Source organism: Dromiciops gliroides, chromosome 1 (assembly GCF_019393635.1).
Source record: "Dromiciops gliroides isolate mDroGli1 chromosome 1, mDroGli1.pri, whole genome shotgun sequence".
In the NCBI taxonomy this organism is placed as follows: Eukaryota; Metazoa; Chordata; class Mammalia; order Microbiotheria; family Microbiotheriidae; genus Dromiciops; species Dromiciops gliroides.
In genome coordinates, this window is record NC_057861.1 from 100,012,749 (window position 1) to 100,036,171 (window position 23,423).

General features: G+C 38.0%; 1 pseudogene; it reads right to left on the reverse strand.

The window, feature by feature from the left end:
* Positions 1 to 8,412: 8,412 nt before the first annotated feature.
* LOC122746199 lies at positions 8,413 to 8,942 on the reverse strand (annotated as a pseudogene).
* Positions 8,943 to 23,423: the final 14,481 nt, after the last annotated feature.

Below are 23,423 nucleotides of genomic sequence, written 5' to 3' on the forward strand. Positions count from 1 at the left end.
TCTTCCCAAGCTTCTCTCAATTATTTTAATATCTGTCCTCTCATATACACTTTGGAATATACCGGGATATTTATGCACCATAATTTGTTTAGCCATTTTTCAATCTTCTAACATCTACTTTATTTAACCACATCAACTACAGAAGGCAATCCAGGAAGTCCTCGCGGGGCCATCGTCTGCCTAATGGAGGGAGTATATACACCAAGGAAATCAGGGATCAATGTAAATGTGAAAATATATTTATACAATATTAATTCTGAAAAATAAAGGAACTATAAAACTGAAAGTATAATGAGCTGAGATAATATTTCCCAGTTAAGTATAACAGTAATGGGATTTTTTAAAAAATCCTTCTTGTCCCTGGTGACCAGTTTTCAAAATGTTCTAAATCTAAGGACACAGTTAATAGAATCATTAATTTAGAGCAAAAAAGGGATTTAAAGATCAATAAGTTCATTTTAATTATAGAGCCCTGGACTTACAGTCAAGAAGAACTGAGTTCAAATCTAGATTCAGACATTTATTACCTATGTGACCCAAGGCAAATAATTTAATCTCATTGTCCTCAATTATAGAATGGGGATAACAATAGCACCCAGTTGATGGGGTAGCTGTGAGGATCAAATTAGATAATCTGTGTAAAGCACTTAGCACAGTAACTGGAATATAGTAAGACATAAACAAATGTTTATTCCCTTCTTTTTCCTTCCCCCTATACTTAACTGCCTCTCTGTAACATGGCCATGAGCCATGAGCTGCCTCAGCAGACAGATTATTGAGCTCAAACCCTAGAAGTCATGAGTTCAAGTCCTATCTCAAATACTTAACTAACATCTGTGATGATGGGTAAGTCATTTTATCTCAGTGTCCTTCAGTTCCTTTGCCTGTAAAATATGGATAATAATAGATATAAGTACCTCTATTATAACACTTCTCTAAAGGTCACATGATACAATATATGTAAAGTGCTCACCCATGGCCTAGACCCCTCCTGAAGGAGGCAGTTAGGTGGCACAGTACATAAAGAACAGGAATTGAGAGTCAGGAAGACTTGAGTTCAGATCCAACCTCAGAGCTTTACTTGTTCTGTGGGCTTGGGTAAGTCTGGACACCCGCCTACCCGAGCTGTTGTAAAGTTCAAATGAGATAGTGGTTGTAAAGAGCTTAGCATGGTCCCTGAAATGCAATAAATACTGAATAAATGTTTACATTCTCTTCCAGGTTTACGCAAATCAAGTTCAATTCTGTGAGCCTCCATTATCTCTTTTGGACTTTGTGCCCCTACTCCAGAGGAAAACTGCAGGGATATCTGAAAAAAGAGCTTAAGAATAATTTATGTCAGGGGGCAGCTAGGTGGCACAGTGGATCAAGCAAAGGCCCTGGATTCAGGAGCACCTGAGTTCAAACCTGGCTTCTGACACTTGACACTTACTAGCTGTGTGAACCTGGGCAAGTCACTTAACCCTCATTTCCCCACCCCACCCCCCAAAAGAATAATTAATGTCAAGGTTTCGCCAAATGTAGGATCAACTCCTCCTCAGCCATTCAGGGTTTGGGGGATTTATTCATATGTTTATTGGGTACATAGCAGTCTCTAACTCACCACAGAAAGTGCATAAGGCTCAGAGGAGCCGCTAAAGAAATATAGAAACACAAAGTACTTAAATATGCCACTAGAGTCATTAGACTCTCTCCAAAAGGTAAAGACACTTGGTGGAAGTGCTAAACAATGAATTCCTCTTCTCCTCAGACTAGTACCATAGGATCAACTAAAAATATATATATATTTTGGAAGGTAGATAGGGTCCCATTCTCCTGAATCCTGATGGTGTTGCTTTGGTCTTTTTGCTTCAGAGAGACACCTCTTCTGCTCTTTTTGTCCTTTGTTCTAGATGGAGGAAAAGAAGACTATTACAAACCACACAGTAGGCAGCTCTTCTGACAGTCAATGAGCATCCTAAGAACCTCTTATTTTCCAGGCATTGTGCTAGACACTGGGAATATACAAAGATATTCTATTGGAGGAGATTTTATGTGTCTGTGTGTATACACATGCACATATATGTGTGTGTATTTATATGTGCACATGTATACATATAGATTTCTATATAATGTAAATATGTAGATATTTGCATATATATTACACACTAATTACAAGGTAATTGGGAAAACACTACCAGCTGTGGAGAGAAGGGAAAATGTTATGTAGAAATTGCAGTTGAAATTTGAAGGAGGTTGGAGATGCTAAGAAACAGAAATAAAGAGGAAGAACATTTCAGGTATGGAGGACATGAAATATGAAGACCTAGAGTTGGAAGACACAATAGTTCATCTACTCCCTCACTTAATCACTTGAGACCAGAAAGTCCTAAACTCTGAAGCACAATCAGTAAAATGTAGGATTGCAAGCCTTTCTACCTGGGAAAGGCATCTTCAATAAGAGAATATGTCCCATAATCTCATCAGGTTGATGGGAGGATGCATCAGATTGGTCAATGGCTCTCCCAATGACCCTCCTTATACATTTTAAATGTCATTATTATTAAGCCCAGTCACTTGTGAGTTTCTGAGGCATTTGGAAGAAATTTGCTGTCAAAAACTAAATGGCTTAATGGAGAGGAAGCTGTTTCCAGGGAGCACTTAGTACATTAACTCAAGAAGAATACTCAGAATGTGTTAGGAAATAGCTACTACTAAACATGCCAGCCAGTCCTGTGCATGAAGGTGAGATTCAGAGGATCATAGATTTTATACTGGGAAGCTAAAGTAGGAATCTTCCTCCTACTCCTTTTAGTTCTTCTCCCTCTCATCAAAACCTGTTCTCATTAAACTAATTCACAGTCAGCTTGACTGAAAAGAGTCCACATGCAACATGCCTAATATGTGCCTCAGGATAGCCTAGGACAAAATAAAGAATCTCAGGAAGAAGATACTTCAGGTTACACAGGGCTTCACAAAGATAGCTTCTGTCACTTACAGAACAAATCTCTTTAGTCATTGATGACTTTGTGCAGTGTAGACCCAAAAGAAAATATAATGCATCAGGACTTGTACATGGTAGATTGAAAGTGTCATTTCACTCCCTGACCTTGAAGGGATATTGAATGGGCAAAGTACTAGAAAAGAGTAAGTTTTGATCATGGATAAAATGCATGACTTTTTATGCATAACACTGAAAGTGAAAGGATGGGGCAGCTAGGCAGCACAGTGAATAGAGCACCAGCCCTTGATTCAGGAGTACCTGAGTTCAAAACCGGCCTCAGACACTTGACACTTACTAGCTGTGTGACCCTGGGCAAGTCACTTAACCCCAATTGCCTCAAAAAAAAAATCCAACAGTGAAAGGGTACCAAAAAACATGCTTGCACCCAAGCCATGCAAAGACACATAAAGGATTCTGGATAGATTCTATTTGAAATATCTATAAAATAACATCTTTGGATATCTTTGAAGCACGAAAGATAAAGAGGCTATAATATCCCCTGATAAAAAAAAGATCCCCAACAATGAAATAAGAGATCCACTCAGATATAAGTATGTGAAAGGTACTAGGAAATATACAAAGATGAAATAAAATAAAATTCCTTCCTTCAACAAGATTATAATCCAATTGGGAGGATCAAATGTGTGGTGGTGATGATGATGATGATGAAATAATAACAAAAATAATAAAGAGAATTATGATAATGATAATTTTATTAATTATAATTCTCATAATAATTATACAATAAAAATAGCAATTACATAGTTCTTTAAAGTTTGCGGAGTGTTTTGCATGCATCATCTCCTTTGATCCTGACAACAACCCTATGTAGCAGGTAATATTATTATTACCTCCATTTTAGAGCTGAAAAAAACTGAAGCAGACAGAGTGACTTGCCTGGGGTCAAACAGCTAATGTGATTGAGGCAGGAATCAAATTCATGTCTTCCTAACTTCAAGACCAGAGTTCTATCCCATGCACCACTAGCTACCATACCTGGGGGAGAATCTTGCCAAAAATGAGTTAAAATTCCATCTCTAGGGGGCATCTGGGTGGCACAGTGGATAAAACACCAGCCCTGGATGCAGGAAGACCTGAGTTCAAATCCGGTCTCAGACACTTGACACTTACTAGCTGTGTGACCCTGGGCAAGTCACTTAACCCTCATTGCCCTGCCCCCCCAAAACAATTCCATCTCTATATTTGTTTCCCAGGTGACCATGGGCAAGTCACTTAACCACAATCAGCCTTTGTTTTCCTATCTGTAGAAGAAAAAGAACACCTGAAACACCTACCTCATATGATTTTTATGAGGCTCGAAAGAAAAAGTGGATATTAAAAAAAAAAGCCAAGAAAAAGCCAATCTCTTCATCTCTCCCCTCTTTTCTAAATATGGTTTTAGGAAGTCTTTGGGAATTTTTTTTTAAGTTGGGTGCTGAAAGGACCCTTAGTGATCATATAGTCTAGTCCCTTTATTATCCAGAAGCCAGAAGAGACCCAAGACGAGTCATGATTTGTTCAATATTACAAAATTGGTAAGTAGGGCTCAAACCCAGGTCTTTTGGTTTTAAATACAGAGCCCTTTCCACTACACCACATTCAATTTTCATGATCAGTATATATTGTAGAAAGATATAAAATCCTCACGGCCTAGTTCTGACCCTGAATTTTTGTTGTAGTAGAGCTTCACTAAGCTCAGCAGGTATGGAAGTTGCCCACAAGAAGACAAAAAGGCCTCATCTTTCTTCTGCTGCTTCTCTCAGCTGTAGGCACACATAAATAGGAATTACACTTAGTGCCATTTCCTACTTAGGTATGAACTGGGAAATTGCCCAATAGCTTAAGTACCTTTTCTCTAGTGTTCCCTTCATCAACTAAGCCTGATAGGTCATCTGCAAAACAGAGTTAATATTGTAAACACCACACCGCTATTCATACCAACAACTCCACAATCCTCTTTGTTCTTATCCCAGCCAATTAAAAATGGGGACCAATGTGTTTAGAGGATGAGATCACTTCTTTTTCTCTCATTAACTACTGTTCCTGTCTTTATCCAAACCATCACTGGTCACAAAAGGGAAAAAAAATCATCTTTGGAACAAATCTCCATCAATTATAAAATCCTATTCTTTGCACCCCAAAGGAACTCAGTGTGTCACCACCACTTTTTGTTCTGTTCTTTTCTAAAGAGGATCATGTTTTGAAAGGAAAGTTTGTGATGCCTACTGAGACCATAATTGTTTATAAAGCTATCAGACTTTGCTGCAGGGGTGTGGGCTTGAAGTAACTGTACTGCCTCATCTAGACATCTGATTTCCTCTGGCCCTCCCTGCCATAAGATGAAAAATAGAGAGGTAAGTTCTCTCCCTTAAATTAACTCTAAGAAGCACACAGTAGCCAGCAAATTTCTTCAAAATGAGAAAACAACTCTCAAGCTTAAATCAGGGAGAACTTTCTAATCATTGACAATGGATTTCAAAATCAACATGTCTAAAACTCAACTCATTACATTTCATCCTAGACCCACTCATTTCTATTGAGGTCACCACCATTTTCACAGTCCTGTGCTCCTAGTGTTTAGATTTCCTTGTAGCTAACTCAAACTGAACCCACCATGCTGCTATTCTCTGGCCAACTTCACGCCATGCTTTAATGGATGTGCCCGTTATTTGGTATATATCCTATTTCACTCACCAGCGAATACAGAGTAATCTCCCAAAAGAAGAAATATATACTCCTTCAGGGAAACATTTGCTTCATTTTTGAGTTGATAGTACCAATACTTTGCATGATGCCTTCTATGCAGTAGGCATCTAATAAAAGTTTGGGCTAGCTAGCTATGTGGCACAGTAGATTCAGCATGAAACTAGAATCAGTAATAATTGGATTCAAATCCTGTATCAGATATTTGCTAGCTTTGTGACCCTAGACAAATCGCTTTACTTTTTGTGCCTCAGTTTCTTCATCAGTAAAATGGGGATAAAAATGGCACCTACCTTGCAGGGATTTTATGAGAATCAATGACATGATGTTTGGAAAGTGTTTTGTAAACCTTAAAGAACTATATAAATGCTATTACAATTGTTCTTGTTAATGATTCATTAAATTATCCAGGAACTTCTTTAGATTGACAATGTGAGGTAAGGTTAATAAAGGCAGAACTTTTAAAAATGGCTGAAAATCAAACCACAGAGATACTTCTAGCCATATTAAGTCACAGCCTCTCTGGTCTTAAGTGAACAAGTCCAGACAACAAGCATTTTTTAAGCATAGCTATTTGTCAGACACTGTACTAAGCACTTTGTTAAGCTCCAAAATGAAGATAATAATACCTTTAAAATCTACTTCATAGGGCTTGGCCCCAAGTCTCCCCAAGACATACCTCCTATTGCTCATGCCCGCTGTGAGGATGGCTTCCTGAGGCCACAAAAATAACACACCACCCACCATGAACCGCCTTGAACATTCTAATAACCTGCCTTACTTTGTGGAATGCTTTCTATCTGCTGGTACTTTGTAAATTCCACAGTGGCTAGCATGATCCAAAAACTGTGTGGATGGAGCACTGGGACTGGACTGAGGAAGATAAGTTCAAATCCTGCCCTGGATACTTACTAGCTGCCTGACTCTGGACAAGTCACTTAGTCTCTCTTTTCCTCAGTTTTCCCAAATGTAAAATGCCATATATTTCATAGGGCTGTTATGGGGATTAAATGAGGTAATATTTGTAAAGCACTTAGCACAATGTCTGGCACATAGTAAGCATTTAATATAGATTTATTACCTCATATTCCCCCTATCCTGGTGATACACTAAATATCATTTGCAAAGAGCAAAAATATGTCTTCTACCACCAGCAATTCTCTACTTCATTCACATTCAATTCAGCCCACCATCCATAACCCATACCAGAGAATAATAGCTCTAACATTTATATAATGGTATGTTTTAAAAGTTCTTTACATATATTAGCTTGTTTTATTCTCACAACCACCTTCTGGGATAGGCACTATTATTAACCACATTTTATAAATGAAGAAATCGAGGCAAAGGGGTTAAATAACTTGCCCAACATCAAACTGCCAAGAAGTTTCTGAGGCAGTATTCAAACTCAGATCTTCCTACCTCCCAGCATAACACCTTGTTATAAATTGATCATTACATATCCCACAAGTGTTCCACTTTCATCTTAATGACACGAACATTTTTTTTCCTCTGGTCACATGGCTACCCAAACAACACCCTGTCCGCTCTGTCTTCTAGAATATCTGTACTATAATTAACAAACTTCCCTTCATCTTAAACCTCACCCTCTTTTGCTCCTTCTATTTTCTGGCATTGACTGAGAACTGGTTCCCTCCCAAGGACACCACATCCCTGGCTACACTTCCCAGTACTGGCTGCACTTTCTATCATACTCATCGACTCAATGATCTTGATGTCAGTCAGAAAACTCCTTTATCCCCACTCTCACATCCAGACTCTCCATCTTACCAACATGACTAAGCAACTCCTTCTTTGAGATTCATGCTATCCTATTTTATCATACATTCCAAATCATGGTGGCTATGATCTACCAACCCACAATGACCAGAGATTCTTCCTCCCATAATGAATTTACTGCCTGGATCACATTCTCCCTCTTCACCCCAAATGTTGCCCTTTTACTAGAGGTCATCAACATATGTACCTATATTCTCTCACCCTACATTCCTAGTTCCTCATTCCATTGAACTCCCATTACCTCTTCCTGTACTTAAGCTATATAAAGGAATAGTCATATCATTAATATCCATGTCCAATGAGTATTCCACTATCACATTAATGAACTCTGACATTTTTTCTTTTGTCATAATAATTTATTTCCCCTTTCCCTGTGCTTTATGCACTCTAATGCAGTTCTTTTCCCTCAACATGATCTTTAAATTCTATCCCACACTGCTTTCCCAGTCATTCACCATTGCTTTGACTGTACTGTCCTCCTCTCAATCTTGAACTCTTGGCAAACCAATTTGACTCTATACCATGCTCAGTTCTCAGATCTCTTGTCCCCTTGTCCTATCACTGGCTGCACTGAAAAAAACAAAAACAAAAACAAAAACAAACAAACAAAAAAAAAAAAACAGAAAAAACCCACCATGGATTACTCCTCCTATCTGCCTTCTTTTACTATGACTCATGTGCTGCTGAACAGAGCTAGAGGAGATCACAAAAACAATGACATCTAGGTTCACTAACAACCTGCTATTGGATCTCCACTGGGGCCATCCTTGTGCTCCATCTTCTGACTGGGCATTTTCACTGGCTCTATCCCAAGCCTGGAATGCTCTCCCTCCTACCTCTACCTCTTGGTTTTCCTAGTAGATACCTTCAAGTTTCAGCTAAAATTTTTATTCTTTTTTTAAAAAAAAACTTTTTCTTCCCAAGTTTTATTCAATATGAAACATCTCTATACTTTTTATTGAGGACGGAGATTGACCATGTCCACGGTGAAATCTACCTCTTATCTGGAATTCTGTTGCTGACCCAGTGCCAGCCTCAGTTTTCTCATCAGCACCAGGGGGAGAAGCACTTTGTCTGTATGTGTCTCTGTCAGCTTCACCATGAATAAGCCAGGCAGGTCACTCACCCTCCAGGCCTTTAGGCCTTGGCCTTCCTGTCTCAGGATGACTTCTTTGGAGCTTGGCAGGCACAATCTCGGGGGCAGGTGAAGGTAATCCTAGAGATAGGGAATGCCCTTATTGGTGTGATACCAGTAGAAATGCTTCCATGCAAACTGCTCCTTAATATAGCCGCAAGACTTTAGAGACTGTATGACCTTCATGACATGGAGATTGGGTACATTCTCGTCTGCCAGCTCAGGATGCTTTGGCCTATGGACATGTTTTTTGGCTACCATTACTCCCTCCTTAAAAAGCAGTTCATAGACGGCAATTTGGTTCTTCTTGGGCATCAACATCTCAGTGGTAGTGACAGGTACTGCTCTAGATAGAGCCTTGGATAGAAAGGGGTAAAATTCCACCTTCTGTAGAAAGGCTAACCCAATCCTTCTCTAATCCAGTGACTTCCCTCTATTGATTATTTCCTATTTATTCCCTATATAGATTACTCATGAATAGTCACTTCCATGGTTTCTCACCCATTGCATTGTGAGCTCTTTGAGGGAAAGGACTGTCATTTGCCTTTCTTTGTATCCCTAGTGCTAAGCACAGTATCTAACATATAGGAAGAGCTTAATAAATTCTTATTGACTGGCTGACTATTTTTGCATAAATTGATTCTCTATTATGCACATAATAGCATCTTTTTTTTTCCAAGTCAACAAACTTATTTTTTGTTTGTTTGTTTGTTTTGCAGAGCAATGAGGGTTAAGTGACTTGCCCAGGGTCACACAGCTAGTAAGTGTCAAGTGTCTGAGGCCGGATTTGAACTCAGGTCCCCCTGAATCCAGGGTCAGTGCTTTATTCATTGTGCCACCCAGCTGCCCCTAACAAACTTATTTATTAAGAGCTTACTACATGACTGGCACTGTGCTCCATGCTGGGGATTCAGCTATGAGTTCTGTCTTCAAGGAGCTTATTTCTTTTTTTAAAAACCTCTTTTCCCTTCCCATTTAACTTTCAATTAACCCTTACATTTGATGACTGACCTTGTCCCACACTTCACTTTTTTAAAATGAGGCCATTCACCAAGAACTTCCTTTTCTCCCCTTCTCCCCATATAGACTAAGTGCTGTGGGAATTGCTCTGATATATACATATACTTCTTTGGGAGCTAAGTAAGCACCTTTAGTCTTGTGGTGACATTGGTTCTCTTAGCAAATGAAGGACAGACAAATAGCAGTAAGCCCCTTGAGAGCAGAGATTGTTTCATTTTTGTCTGTCCATCCCCAATGTCTAACATAGTGCCTGACATGTAAAAATCCCTCAGTAAATGTTTGATGATTGTTGACTAATTCCCTGCACAGCATTCTTCCCTCTAGCCTCATCTCATTTTCACCTCTCCCAACATATCCACTGTCTAACAGGATTACTGGAAATACTCCTCATCATCTCTATCTTTCTAGCCACTCCTGGACCTTCATGTGATTCTTCTGGATCAATGATTTCCAAACGAATGTAATGCCTCAAATTAGGACTAGAAAAGTCTATCAGTGATGTAGAAGGAATCCCCAGAAGACATCCTCCCCAAACTCCCAGATAAACAGAGTGAGAATGAGGAGAGGGGAGGCTGTATTTTTTTTTAAGTGAGGCAATTGGGGTTAAGTGACTTGCCCAGGGTCACATAGCTAGTAAGTGTTAGGTGTCTGAGGGCGAATTTGAACTCAGGTACTCCTGACTCCAGGGCCAGTGCTCTATCTACTGCGCCACCTAGCTGCCCCTGGGAGGCTGTATTTTGATGAGCACGGATCAGCTGAGGGAGATGCTCTTAATTGGCCTGCCATTTCTTATCCTTCTGAGGCTCACAATAGGTAATAAGGTCACTTGCTCTGCCACTCAACCCAACAGGCATGAAGGAAGAGAAGAGTTAAATAACTTTATGTTTCCTTCATGAACGCTCCAGTGATTTTGGTTACAAAGCAGAAACAGCAGATTTCTCTAGGTAAACTTTTTGGGTATGCAGTCGACCCTGAGGTCCTAGAATACAACCTCCCTACTGGATCAGCTCTGTTTTAAACAAATACAAGAGAATCTTGTTATAATAATAGTTCTGGGGATTTTTCACTATATTTGGAATTAAGCTACTCTTTCTATTTAAACTTAAGCTATACCTCCCACCAAAATCATGCCTTCCATTTTATCCTCCAAACCCTGTTTGTTCACTGCTGTCTCCACCTCTGGCCAGATCAAATGCCTTCTATGATCTATGCAAATTCAATGAAAAATTTAAAACCTACATAACTTCTCACCTCCTCCAATATGCTTCACAATAATCTCTTCCTTTTCTGACCTCCCATGTCATATCTAACTTGTACCACACAATTTAGCTTCCAACTCAATGTAATCTCTTTGAGATATTATTAGATGCTTTATAAATGCTTCCTTACTGATTCATTGATACACTACTTTTGGAGGCTTCTGTGGTGAAAAAGTGGAGTATTTTTGTAAATATATAGGGGGAGAGACTATTTCTATTATTTTTTTATTATATAGTCTTTATCTGTCCTTGTATTATGGGTTATTTAATATTATCCCACAGAATCAAATTTCCTCTTGACTGGGTATGAGCTGGGTATTTTAATTCCCGTGAATAAATTTTCCCAAAGTTCCCAACTGGGGCACTAACATGAAGGTGCTCTGGGATAGGATTTAAATTGGGGGATCAAGAATGATAAGTCCTTTCTAGAAGAAGGGGAGTAATTAATGGTATTCCAATGTATTTCCAATAAATTTGGGTTCCATGGTTGCAAAATAAAGATAATTGAATTTGGAATCAGAAGACCTAGGATCAAATATTAAAAGATGAGGAAACTTTTGGAGGTTTAAATAACCTATAAAAATGGAGTCAGATGTGGCAAGTTTTGTTTAGAATGGAGTAATAGAAACTTTCGTAGCAAAGAAATGATTGCCTTGGATTAGTTTAAAGAAGGAATTAAGTGACTATGAATTTGATGACCTGTCCCCTTTATGCCCTTCTTAATCTCAGAATAAGTAATAGTTGTAGCCACTGAAATCAGGTAGGCAGTGCAATGGGTAGAGTCCAGAACTTGGAGTTAGGGAAACCTAAATTTAAATCCTGTCTCAGATATTTATGAGCCTTTCTCAGCTGTGGTTTTTTCATTTGTGGATTGAGGGGGTTGTACTCAATAGCTTCCAAGTTACCTTTTAACTCAAAATGTATAACCCTATCATATGGCTCTTCCTTGCATTCTCAGAGCACCAAACACAGTTAGGCATGTGGCAGTATCATGGAGAAAAGGAAAGAGCTCTAGCCTAGAAATTAGGAAGCCCAGAGTTGCACTCTGCCTTTATGTTTTAGGTAAGCCACTCCTCTGTGACACAATTCCTTCATGTGAAAAAAAAATGAGAAAATTGGAGTAGATAGCTTTTTAAATTCCTTTAATCTCAAACATTTTTACTTCAGTATACATTGCTAAGATCATACAATTAAATCTCTACAGCATGTAGATTCCCTCCAAGGCCACAGAGATGAGGTATCAAACACCTACCCAGGGCTGCCAACATGCTCAAGTGCAACTGGAATCAGATTAAAATGTAATTGGGAAATATTTCACAAAATAAATAAAATTCCAATTAAACACAGACAATATTAACGTGTTTTTCTAAGTCAATATGTGGCCATCATGGATCCTTGTATATAGTATAGTGGCCCAATTTCTATTTAATTTAACACTACTGGCATAGAACATAACTAATACATTCTATATAAATCTTTTCTGTGGTTTTTTTCCAGTAAATTTTCCATAGAGTATCTACTCAATATGCTGGAGGCATTCTACTGATTCTTTTCTAAATGGTTTATCATATTTTTCTTAACATTTGTATTGAAAAAATATTTTAGTAGTTTACTATCTAGCAGATGTCAAAATGAAACTTAGTGTATCCACCCATTACCTTTCATTCACTATATGTGGGTCTTCTTCCTTTCCTGAGATTTTATAGTGTCCTTGAGGATGTTGAAGACACTTATAATTGGTCATCAGCAAATGATTCTGGTCTTCATTTGTAACATAATACAACAGAGGGAGACACTCGCTAGGCACAACTAGGCAACTAGGTGGCAGAGTACATAGAGTCCTGGGGCTAGAGTCAGGAAGCCCTACATTCAAATCTGGCCTCAGAAATGTACTAGCTATATGGCCCAGGGCAACTCAAAAGAAATGGAGAAGCAATCCGGTAGCTTTGCCAAAAGACCCTCAAAAGGGGGTTATGAAGAGTCAGATATGACTGATCAACAACAACAGACTACTAAGACTGTTCAGGGTCTTCCTTACTGTATCTTTAGTGATCTGCAATGGTAAGTCATCTGATATCATAATATTCCATAATACATTGCTATAGGCAGCTAGGTGGCACAATAGATAGAGTGCTGTCAGGAAGACCTGAGTTCAAACCCAGCCTCAGACGCTAAATGGTAGTGTGACCCTGGACAAATCACTCCCTGTTTCAGTTTACTCAACAGTAAAATGGGGATAGTAACAACACCTACATCCTTTTGTTGTTGTTTGTCCTTCATTCTCAAGGAAAACAATGACATCAGGGTGATGCCACAACTTACAGTGAATTGGATTTAAGTGAGGGAGGGCTGTGCAGAGGTCACCAACCTCACTCTTTCCTTTGGAGCCAACTGGGTCCAGTGGCAAGATATATATATATATATATATATATATATATATACATATATATATATATATATATATATATATATATATATATATATATATATATATATATATATATATATATATATATATATATATATATATTAGGATGACTAGAGATGCCCCCGGATCATTTAAGGTATGTAATTTGAAATTCTAAATGTGTGTTCTAATCTGTCCCCCAGTTTTGGGGGTAAACTGGCTAAAATCACTAATAAATGAGTTTAGATTTTTTTTAAGGGTTTATTAAAAGATAGTAAAAGAAAGAGAAAGATTGAGAACAGATTTCTTATAGCATGGAAATCATAGCTTTCCTAAACTCCCACCTGAAGTCCTCCACCAAGCTGATGTCTTGAACCAAAAGAGGAAAAAGCCCTCCACCAGCATTGGCTTCTTACTTTGTGTCCTCCTCCCAGAAATGGGAGGTTCCTCAAGTTGATTGGCTGGTAGGTTTGATAGACAGTACCATCAAGGTCACTTCCTGATGCCAAGGACCTGACTTCATGGCTTGCCCTCAGATGCCTTCTCCTCATGGCAGAGCTTTCCTACGATAACTCCTGAGCAAATGGTGTCACACACACCTTTGTTACAAAGGCAATTGGGGTTAAGTGACTTGCCCAGGGTCACAAATATTTAAGTGTCTGAGGCAAGATTTGAACTCAGGTCCTCTTGATTCTAAGGCCAGTGTTCTATCCAATGTTCCACTTAGTTACCCCTACCTCCTAGACTTGTTGTGAAGATAATATTATTTAAAGTTCTTGACAGCCTGGCACATAACAGGCACTATATAAATGCTTATTCCCTTCCCCTTCCTCCCTCCTATTTCACCCCAATATAGCACTGCTGTAAGAAGTAGAAAAAAAAGACAAATTTCTGTGGCACAGAGAGAGCAGCTTGAAATCATTAAGTGTACAATTTTCTCAACTTGATCCAATTGATTCTCCTCTTCTTCAATTTTGGACCCAATTTACTGAGAATCCCAAGATATATGAGCTGATGAACTAACTCAAAGGGATACCCATACATCTGTTTCTCCTGTGTTGGTGGCTCTGATCTCTTGTTAATGACTATAGATCAATTTCTTCATAAGTAAACATTAATTTTATTTAGCACCTTCTCTGTTCTCTCCTCAATATCTTATACCCACCTTCTCTAAACTACCTTTTATTAAATTCATATTTATTCTGCACAAGTGTATATGTGTCCATGCTGCCTCCCACTGATAGATATTCCCTATGGGCAGGGATTATTTCATTTTTGTCTTCGTGTGCCCATTGCCCATCACAGGGCCTGGCACATAGCAGCCATGTAATAAATGTTTGCCAGTTGAATTGGTTTGTTGATCTTAGCCCAGACTTTATGTTAAGCACAAGATCCAGTGGGTTTCTTAAAATCTTGGAAAACAGCAGCTCTACCATTTAACCAAAACCCTAAAACTGGAAGAATTAGGCCATAGGGAATCTGGAAAAAATAGAAGGTGAGAGACTGCATCAAATTCATCTTTTTGAGTCTAGAACTCCATCTATGGTATCACATTTCCTTCTATTTGTACCTAACAGCAATTCCAAGATGTAAGAAGTATATAAGTGCCATTTTTATGGATTAGACACCTGAGGCTCAAGCAGCCCCTGTTTACTTGCTCAGGACTAAGCATTGTGGCTAAGTGGCAGAGCAAGAACTGAAATCTAATGCTCATTCCTCTGTACTGCACTCTCTCTAGTGAGTGTCAGATGAGGGGTAGATGACTGCAAGAAATGTTGAAATTGAGAGTAAGGAGGAATGAATTCATGTTTGGATGCTCAAGGAAGGTTTTTTTTGGATGAGATTATGGGAATTTGAGAAGTTTTCAAGTTGGGGAGGGCAGGCAAAGTAGGGTTCCATAGACTGAGAAAAAGGTATAGCATGGTGCAATGGTTGAACTACTGGACCTGGATGGAGTTAAAAAGACATGAGTTTGAGTATTCATTGCCTTAGGTGCTAACTAGCTCTGTAACCACAGATAAGTCCCTGACTCTTTTAAAGCATTTGTCTCCTCATCTATAAAATGAGTAAAACAATACTTACACTATTTGCCTAAAAGTGTTGTTGTTAGGTTCAGTAAAATGATGCACATAAGATGCAACCTTTACAGCACTAAAAATGTTGATTATTATTATTAAATAGGAGCCTTCTACCATTCTGGCAGATGATATCCTCCAGTCTGTGCCTCTGGAAAGTGCTGGGAGGGAAGGTGAGTGATAAACTGTTTCTCATGTTAATCAAGTTGTCCTGGTCTGTTTTCTCATCTTTTTATGCAGTTGAATGAAAAAGAAAGAGATGGGAATAGACAGGAAGAGAGACATGTGAAGGAGCAGAGCTGATCTTGGATGGCAGATAGCTGGTGATGGGTAGAGGGAAGAAAAGTGTCATCCAGGAAAGGCCAGGAGCCAATCAATTGCAATTAAACCAGAGGTGAGTGTGGTAAGGGAGAGGAGCAGTTAAAAGGGAATTTTTGCCTGCATGAATTTGAGCCAGAGAAAAAGAGAAGTGTTTTTAAAATAGTCCTTCATTAAAAATTCAAAAAAGAAGGATGCTTTAGTTAAGATTAAAGCAATTTGTTGTCTGTGAACAGGACTAGAAGCTGCTTATTTATAGATGATAATATACATACCAAACAAGAACAATTACAGCCTGCTAAGAGGATGTGTTCCTAAACAGTCTTGGTGGGCCAGTTATATCTAGCCAGTGCCTCCCTCTCAAAGACAGTGCTGCTCATTGCCCAACTTAACCTAGGAGGGCTTGGTTCAAGGGCACACCAGTTCCTTGAGGTACTAGAAACTTTATTAGATTTCCTGAGAAGCCCTCCTTTCTAGGGCTCTCTGACTTCTGAATGACCATACCTCTTCCAGTTCTGTTGCACATTTTCTGTTCTCAATGATTTTCCCAAGTTCATGGACAGAAATGACATAGGAAAGTCACCTCATAGAAGCTTGCTTTCTCACCCACACTGACCCACAGCTCAGATGCTTTGATCAATCAATAAGAAACAAAGGATACCTGAGGAAGAAACCTGCAGAAGAGACCTCTCATTAAAATAGAAGATTGATTCTCTATGTCTTTTATCAATGAAGAATATTGTCAGTCTACCTTTTTTTCTGGCTCTCTAACCCTATTCTAATGTAATTGTACAATCCCTTGGCCTTAGATTCAAAAATCAAGTGATACTAGTCTTGACTTTTTTTATTATTATTGTTGTTGTTATTATTATTATTATTCATGTTTACTTTTGTTTAGCCTACTCAAATCCAATAATATATCCATCACCTAGCACATCCTACCATGGGCACTGGAGCTTCTGCTCACCTATAACCTACTAAGCACTCCCCTATATCCTTAAATTTATCAGTCCACATTCCTTTCACTTCCTCACTAAATGGAAATAGATCTCTTCCTTGGGGAAATCCCACCTTTCCTAACACTTTCACCTGTTGGCAGCTCCTTTCATTACCCTCAGCTATTAGGGCCAGAAAGGAAATGGGGCATATCCCTTGCTCCTCATTTCCTTTTCCAGACCATTATTTTACCACCATTGCTCAAAAAAAAAAAGATTTTATTTTTCTTTCAATATCTAAAATATATTTTAGCTAACACTCTCCACCAAGCAGAGTTATCTTCTTCCACCAAGTCATTCTCCCTCCAACTTTCTCAATTATTTTAGTACCAGACTTACTGTCATTTCTATGCATTACACTGCCTGTCCTCATACTCTAGGACTTTAATGTTCATATGATGATTTGAATTCATGATTACTAAAACTCCTCAGTTTCAATAGCCTCTCTCTTTACCCATCCCTGCCCCCCTTGCTGACATCATCACATCATAGCTCTCCATATTTCTTATATTTGAACCATCTCCAATATTTGAAAATTTGATATTCAAGTAGTGTGGAGCCACAGTCAAGATAGCACAAGATCTAGCAGTTTCTACATTAAAGGATCAGAGGGCATGGAATATGATATTCCAGAGGGCAAAGGAATTGGAATTACAACCAAGAATCCCCTATCCAGCAAAATTGAGTATAATCTTTCAGGGGAAAAAATAAGACTTCAATGAAAAAAAGGACATTCAGGTATTTGTGATGAAAAGAACTGAACTGAATAGAAAATTCAGCTTTCAAATACAAGACCCTAGAGAAGCATAAAAAGGTAATCAGGAAAAAGAAATTAAGAGGAATGTTAAAAGGTTAAACTGCATTCCTACATGGGAAGCTAATATGTCTAAATCATGAGAACTTTCTCAGTATTGGGGCAGATGCTAGAAATAAATTTAGACAGAGGGAACAGGTGAGAATTGATTATAAAGGGATGATATCTGTAAAGTATTTATTTTTTGTTTATCTTTTTTATGGGGTGGTTGGAGTTGGGGGACATGCCTGGGGTTGCACAGTGGGTGAGTGTCTTGTGTCTGAGGCTAGATTTGGGCTCAGGTCCTTCTGGATCCATGGTGGGTGCTTGGTCCACTGTGTCACCTAGCTGCCCCATGATGACATCTTTAGGGTACAATTGAAGGTTAAGAGGAATGCACTGGGGGAGGTGGAAGAGGAAAGGTAGAATAGGGTGAAATCCCACATGAAAGAAACAGGAAAGGGCTTATAGAGTAGGTGTAGAGATGGGGGAGGAGCAGGGCACTCATAAGAATAGGCTGAAAGACCTTAATCTTCTCAGAGTTGGCTCAAGGTTACATACATACTCAATAGCTTGGAGTAATCTATCTATCCCTGCAGGAAAGTAGGAGGGGAAGGGGATAAGGAGGGAGGGTAAAAGAAGGCAGGGCAGATTGGGGGAGGGGACATTCAGAAGCAAATCTCTTTTGAGGAGGGATAGGATGAAAAAAGTTAGATAATAGAGTAAATATCATGGGAAAGGGAATGGGATGGAGGGAAACAGTTAACAATAGTAACTGTGAAAAAGAGAAAAGGAAAAAAGTACAAAAATTATTTATAGAAACTCTTTGTGGTAGTTAACAATTGGAAAATGAATGAATGTCCATCAAGGAATAACCGAACAAGCTGTGGTATATGATTGTAATGGAATATTATTGTGCTATAAGAAATGACAAGGGGGGCATCTAGGTGGCACAGTGGATAGAGCACCAGCCCTGGATTCAGGAGGACCTGAGTTCAAATCTGGCCTCAGACACTTGACACATACTAGCTGTGTGATCCTGGGCTAGTCACTTAGCCCCAATTGCCTCAGAAAAAAAAAAGAAATGACAAGGGGAGCAGCTAGGTGGTGCAGTGGATAAAGCAACAGCCCTGGATTCAGGAGTACCTGAGTTCAAATCCAGCCTCAGACACTTGACACTTACTAGCTGTGTGACCCTGGGCAAATCATTTAACCCCCATTGCCCTGGAAAAAAAAAAAACAAAAAAAAACAAATGACAAGCAGGATGATTTCAGAAAAACCTGGAAAGATTCATATGAACTGGTGTATAGTGAAGTGAGAAGAACCAGGAGAACATTGTGCACAGTGACAGCATCATAGCTCTATGAGCAATTGTGAATGATTTAACTACTCTCAGCAATACAATGATCCAAGACAATCCCAAAGGACTAATGATAAAGCATACTATCCAACTCCAGAGAAAGAACTGATATTGATTGAACACAAACAAGCAATGTCATGCTTTCCCTTTTTTTTTACTTGATTCTTTTTTTATGTAAAATGACTAATATGGTAATGTTTTACATAATTGTACATGTATAACCTATACTGATTGCTTGCAATCTTGGGGAGGGGGAGGGGGAGGGAGGGAGTGAATGATAGAGGGACAGAATTTGGAACTCAAAACTTTAAAAATAAAATGAAATAAATTTTTTAAAGAGTTTAGCATTGAATCAGAAGATTTAGGATATAGCTTAAAGTGATAAAAGGATCAAATGAAATTTTTTTTCATTTTTATTCTCTTTGTATTACTTTTAAAAATCAAGACAGTCAACAAAACAATAAATCAGTCCCTAATTTGTAGAGTTTGCCTATTTCTGAGGTGTAAATGCTCAGACTGGAGATTTAACAGTCAGTTCTATACCCAGTCCAACCTGGCTCCAGCACAGCCCTGGATGGAAGAGAACTGAGCCTATCTAGAGGCCATGAAAGAGAAAGGAGGTGAATAAGACACTGGTTTGGGTTCTTCTGCACTTCCTTAAAAACACTTTCTTCTTCAGGTATTCCTTCCATTTTTTCCCCAAGAAACACTACATTCCTATTGATCAGTTAGATAGCAATGAAGAAGTCTTTTATCACTTTTGCCTTCTCTTATAGCAGAAAAAACAAACCACATTTTTTAAAAATAATTGATCCCTTTTGCATTTTTATTAAAATATGTCCCGATATATCCATAAACCAATTAATCTCCTTTATATTCCTTCTTAGATAACAAATTAAAAATCAGTAAGAAAACCAATCTATACAGAAGCTATATCAGACAAAATATAAAATATTCCACTTCCTTAGATCTCTACCTCTCAAGTGAAAGGTGAATATGTGTTCTTATCCCATCTCCAGAGCCAATAGCATTCATTATAATGCAATAACATTCAACTTTAATTTACTGGATCTTTTCATTTAGTTTAATAGTCATCATGTATAGACTTCCTGGTTCTGCTTACCTCCAGCTGCAACCATATGCCATTTTTTTTTCCTTCATAGTCTCATCCTGGTAGTTTTTATCATAAAATAATAATCCATTATATTCCTATGCCACATTTTTAAAGCTATTCTTTAATTCATGGGTGCTTACTTCCCATCCAGTTTTTTTGCCAGAAAAATAAAGTGTTTTATACTTTAGTATATGTTGAACTTTTTTTTCTTTCATCTACTCCCAGTATATGGAACAATTTTTAACATTATTATGAAGAGTTTGCAACCCTTATTTTGAAAACTGTTTATATATTTTGACTACTTAGCTCTTGGCTTTATATATTTAGTTAACTCCCTACCTATCTTGGATTTTATGCAAAGATTTTTTCCCAACTGTTTCCTTTTTCCATTTCACCTATATTGTTGGTTTTTCCCATGAGAAAGTTTTTGATTTTATGCAATGGAAGTTGTCTTTTTTATCTTATACAATTATCTACCTACTTTGTTTAAACATTTTTCCCATAGCTATACTTGTGAAAGATACTTCTGTGCATATTCTTTTTTGTTGTGCCCATTTATGCTTTGTTTGCATATCCATTTGGAAATTCTTATGGTACATGGTGGGAAATGCTTACTCAATGCATGTATATAAGCCTATATTTTACCAAATTGTTTTCCAATTTTCCTTGTAATTCTTGTAGTTTATATTCTTGAATTGATTAAATATTAAATTCCCAAGTTCAGTTATTTATGATTCTTATTTATCTATTCTTTTCTACTGATCAACTTTCCCATTTTTCAGCCAGTACTATAAAGGTTTTATTATGACTATCTTATAGTTTGAGGTCAGGAAATGTCTATTCTTCTTCTAGCTTTTGGCATTATTTCCTTTGAGAATCAAGACCAATTGGTCCTCCAAATGAATTCTATTGCTATTTTGCCTAGTACTACAAAGTAACCCTTTGATAGTTTAATTGATGTAGTATTAAATCTATAAGTTAATAGAGATAGTATTTTAATTTTTATTATATTGCCTTGGTTTAACATGAGCATTGAATATTCTCCCAATTATTTATCTTCCTTTATTTATAATGTGAGGGAGAAAATTCTCCTTCCCACTTCACTGGATGTAGTCACAGCAGGCCCAGAATGTAATCATAAGGTGATAATAAAGTGTTAAACTAATCTGATCCCTTTATGAGGTACAAACACCTCTCTCATTTAATTAAAAAATGGAATAATGTGATTGGCTGAGCAAATAAATTAGTAATGCCTCTAAGGCTTTAAATAACCTTGGATGAATTATTTCAGTTTGTGTTCAAAATTTTGAGAAATATGAGCCAGAAGCTGCATGTGGAGAACATTGGGGTTGGGAGAAGGGAAGAGAATTCCTATATACTTCCCTAAAATTTGAAAACAGATATTCAACCAGCAGAATACACAACATGCAGCAGAAATCAGAGACCTAATCCAGGCATTTATGGAGACAGAGAGATAGGGGAGGAAACAACTTTCCAGCAGAAGAGAAAAGAGTCAGACAATGAGGAAAAGCTGACCCTGGAAATACAACAATCTACCCAGAAGAGATATTGTACCCAAGAAGAGGATTATGACTTTACAAAAAGAGGACATGCTTTAAGGATCTGAAGTATCAGGAATTGTAAGTTGCCTTTGCTTTAAAAAAAAAAGTGTACTTACATGGGTACATCACCAGCTCTGCTCCAAACTTGAGCCCACTCTTCCCAGAGATACTATACATATTTGTGGGAAAGTATACTCCAATTTTATGGGTAGAGGGACAGAGGGATAGAGTACATGGTATAAAGTGAATGATTAGGTTTTATTTTCTTATCCTGCCATTCTCTTTCATTGTATTGGATAATTTAATCCATTATTATTTGGGATTATAATTATTTAAGTTTCCATTTTCTTCCAATTATTTCTTATGAGTTGGATTTATTTTCTTCCTCTTTTAAATCAGAATTTTATCTTACAACTACTTTTGTTTACACTAATTTGATACTCACAAACCAGTTTACCCAAACCTTTTAAATAACATTCTTTCGTGGAACCCTTTTTCCTAAGTCAAAAATTTTATTTTCTTCCCCTATTTCTAGCTTTACCTAGACTGTTGTGAATTCTGTTCTACCATTCATTCCTTATTTCTTCTTTGTGAGAATTGGAATACCTCCCCTGCTGGAGAGATACTGTAGGGAAGCCCCACCATGATGAGAAGCCTGGTAAGGACAAGTCAGGTATTCTTCAGCATCCAGGAACTCGTCTCTGTAAAGCCACTTGTTAGTTATGTCAATCAGGGCTGCCAGCCAATTAGCTTGGGGCTGTGTGTGTGGATGGCCCTGTTTCCTATGGGAGAGGGGGCTTTTGGGAGAGAGAAGGAAGGAGACAGCACACTTTGGCATTCATGAGAGGGAGAGGAATGCTGAGCAGCTGGTTCTCTTTGAAACTGTGATGATTCTGGGTGGTGGTGAGTTTATGAGTCATATATTTTTTCCTTCCCCAATTCCCTTTTTCATTGTCCCTAGTTTTATTAACCTTACTTGTAAAAATTGTTCCCACTAATAAACCATTTGTTTATTGAAAAGAGGCTGTTAATCTCCTTTCTCACCCCAATATTATGGCAAGACACTCAATTAACTCTCCCCATTACTAAATTTGGCCTTTACATCTTTCTCTATGGCCTTCATGAAAGGTAGGGTTCCTGGAGTACAAAAGTTGAGTTCTGACCTCTATCTTATCTCTCTGTTAGTTCATTTTTACATTTGTTAACTCTTACCCCATCCTCCCTTATTCTTATTTCATTTTAGTTTTTAGAAAGACCTTCTCCTGTGTCTGAATTCTAGAAATATACAGTCTTGAAAGGAGTGAGGAATGGTGGGAGTCACTCTCTAGCCTGAGTAATGAGGCCCGTTTCTACCCCCTGACCTTACCACTTCTCCCCATACTTTCCTTCTAATTTATGTTTGCCCTTCTATGTTTAGGGCTAACTACCCTCAGGGATTTGTCCTGGGAAGCACGACCTTTGCCTGTATGTCTTTGTATGTCTATTCCCCTTAGATAATTGCCATTCGGGGCTTCTGAAACCCTTGCCGAGGTACAAATAATGAACAGCAGACCCTTTCCTCTTAGTAGATTTTGATAGGGAACATGAAAAAGAGAGCACAAAGAAAGAGGAAAACCAAAAGATATGCTTAACTTAGTCCAGTATTTTTTTCAAATCAGTCCTGAGTACCAAGATCAGTGACACTGAGATGCAAAGATGGAATAGCAAGCAACCATTCCAATGATACAAGGGTAAAATTCCAAGAAACACAGAGTTAATAACTTCAAAGTTAAAAATGAATGATATGAATTTGTTAAAGAAAGCAAGTATGTTTAACCTATAGCAGAGAAAATTTGGAAACATTAAAAATCTTATCCAATACCATCATTTTACAAATGAGAAAATTGAGGTCCATAAAG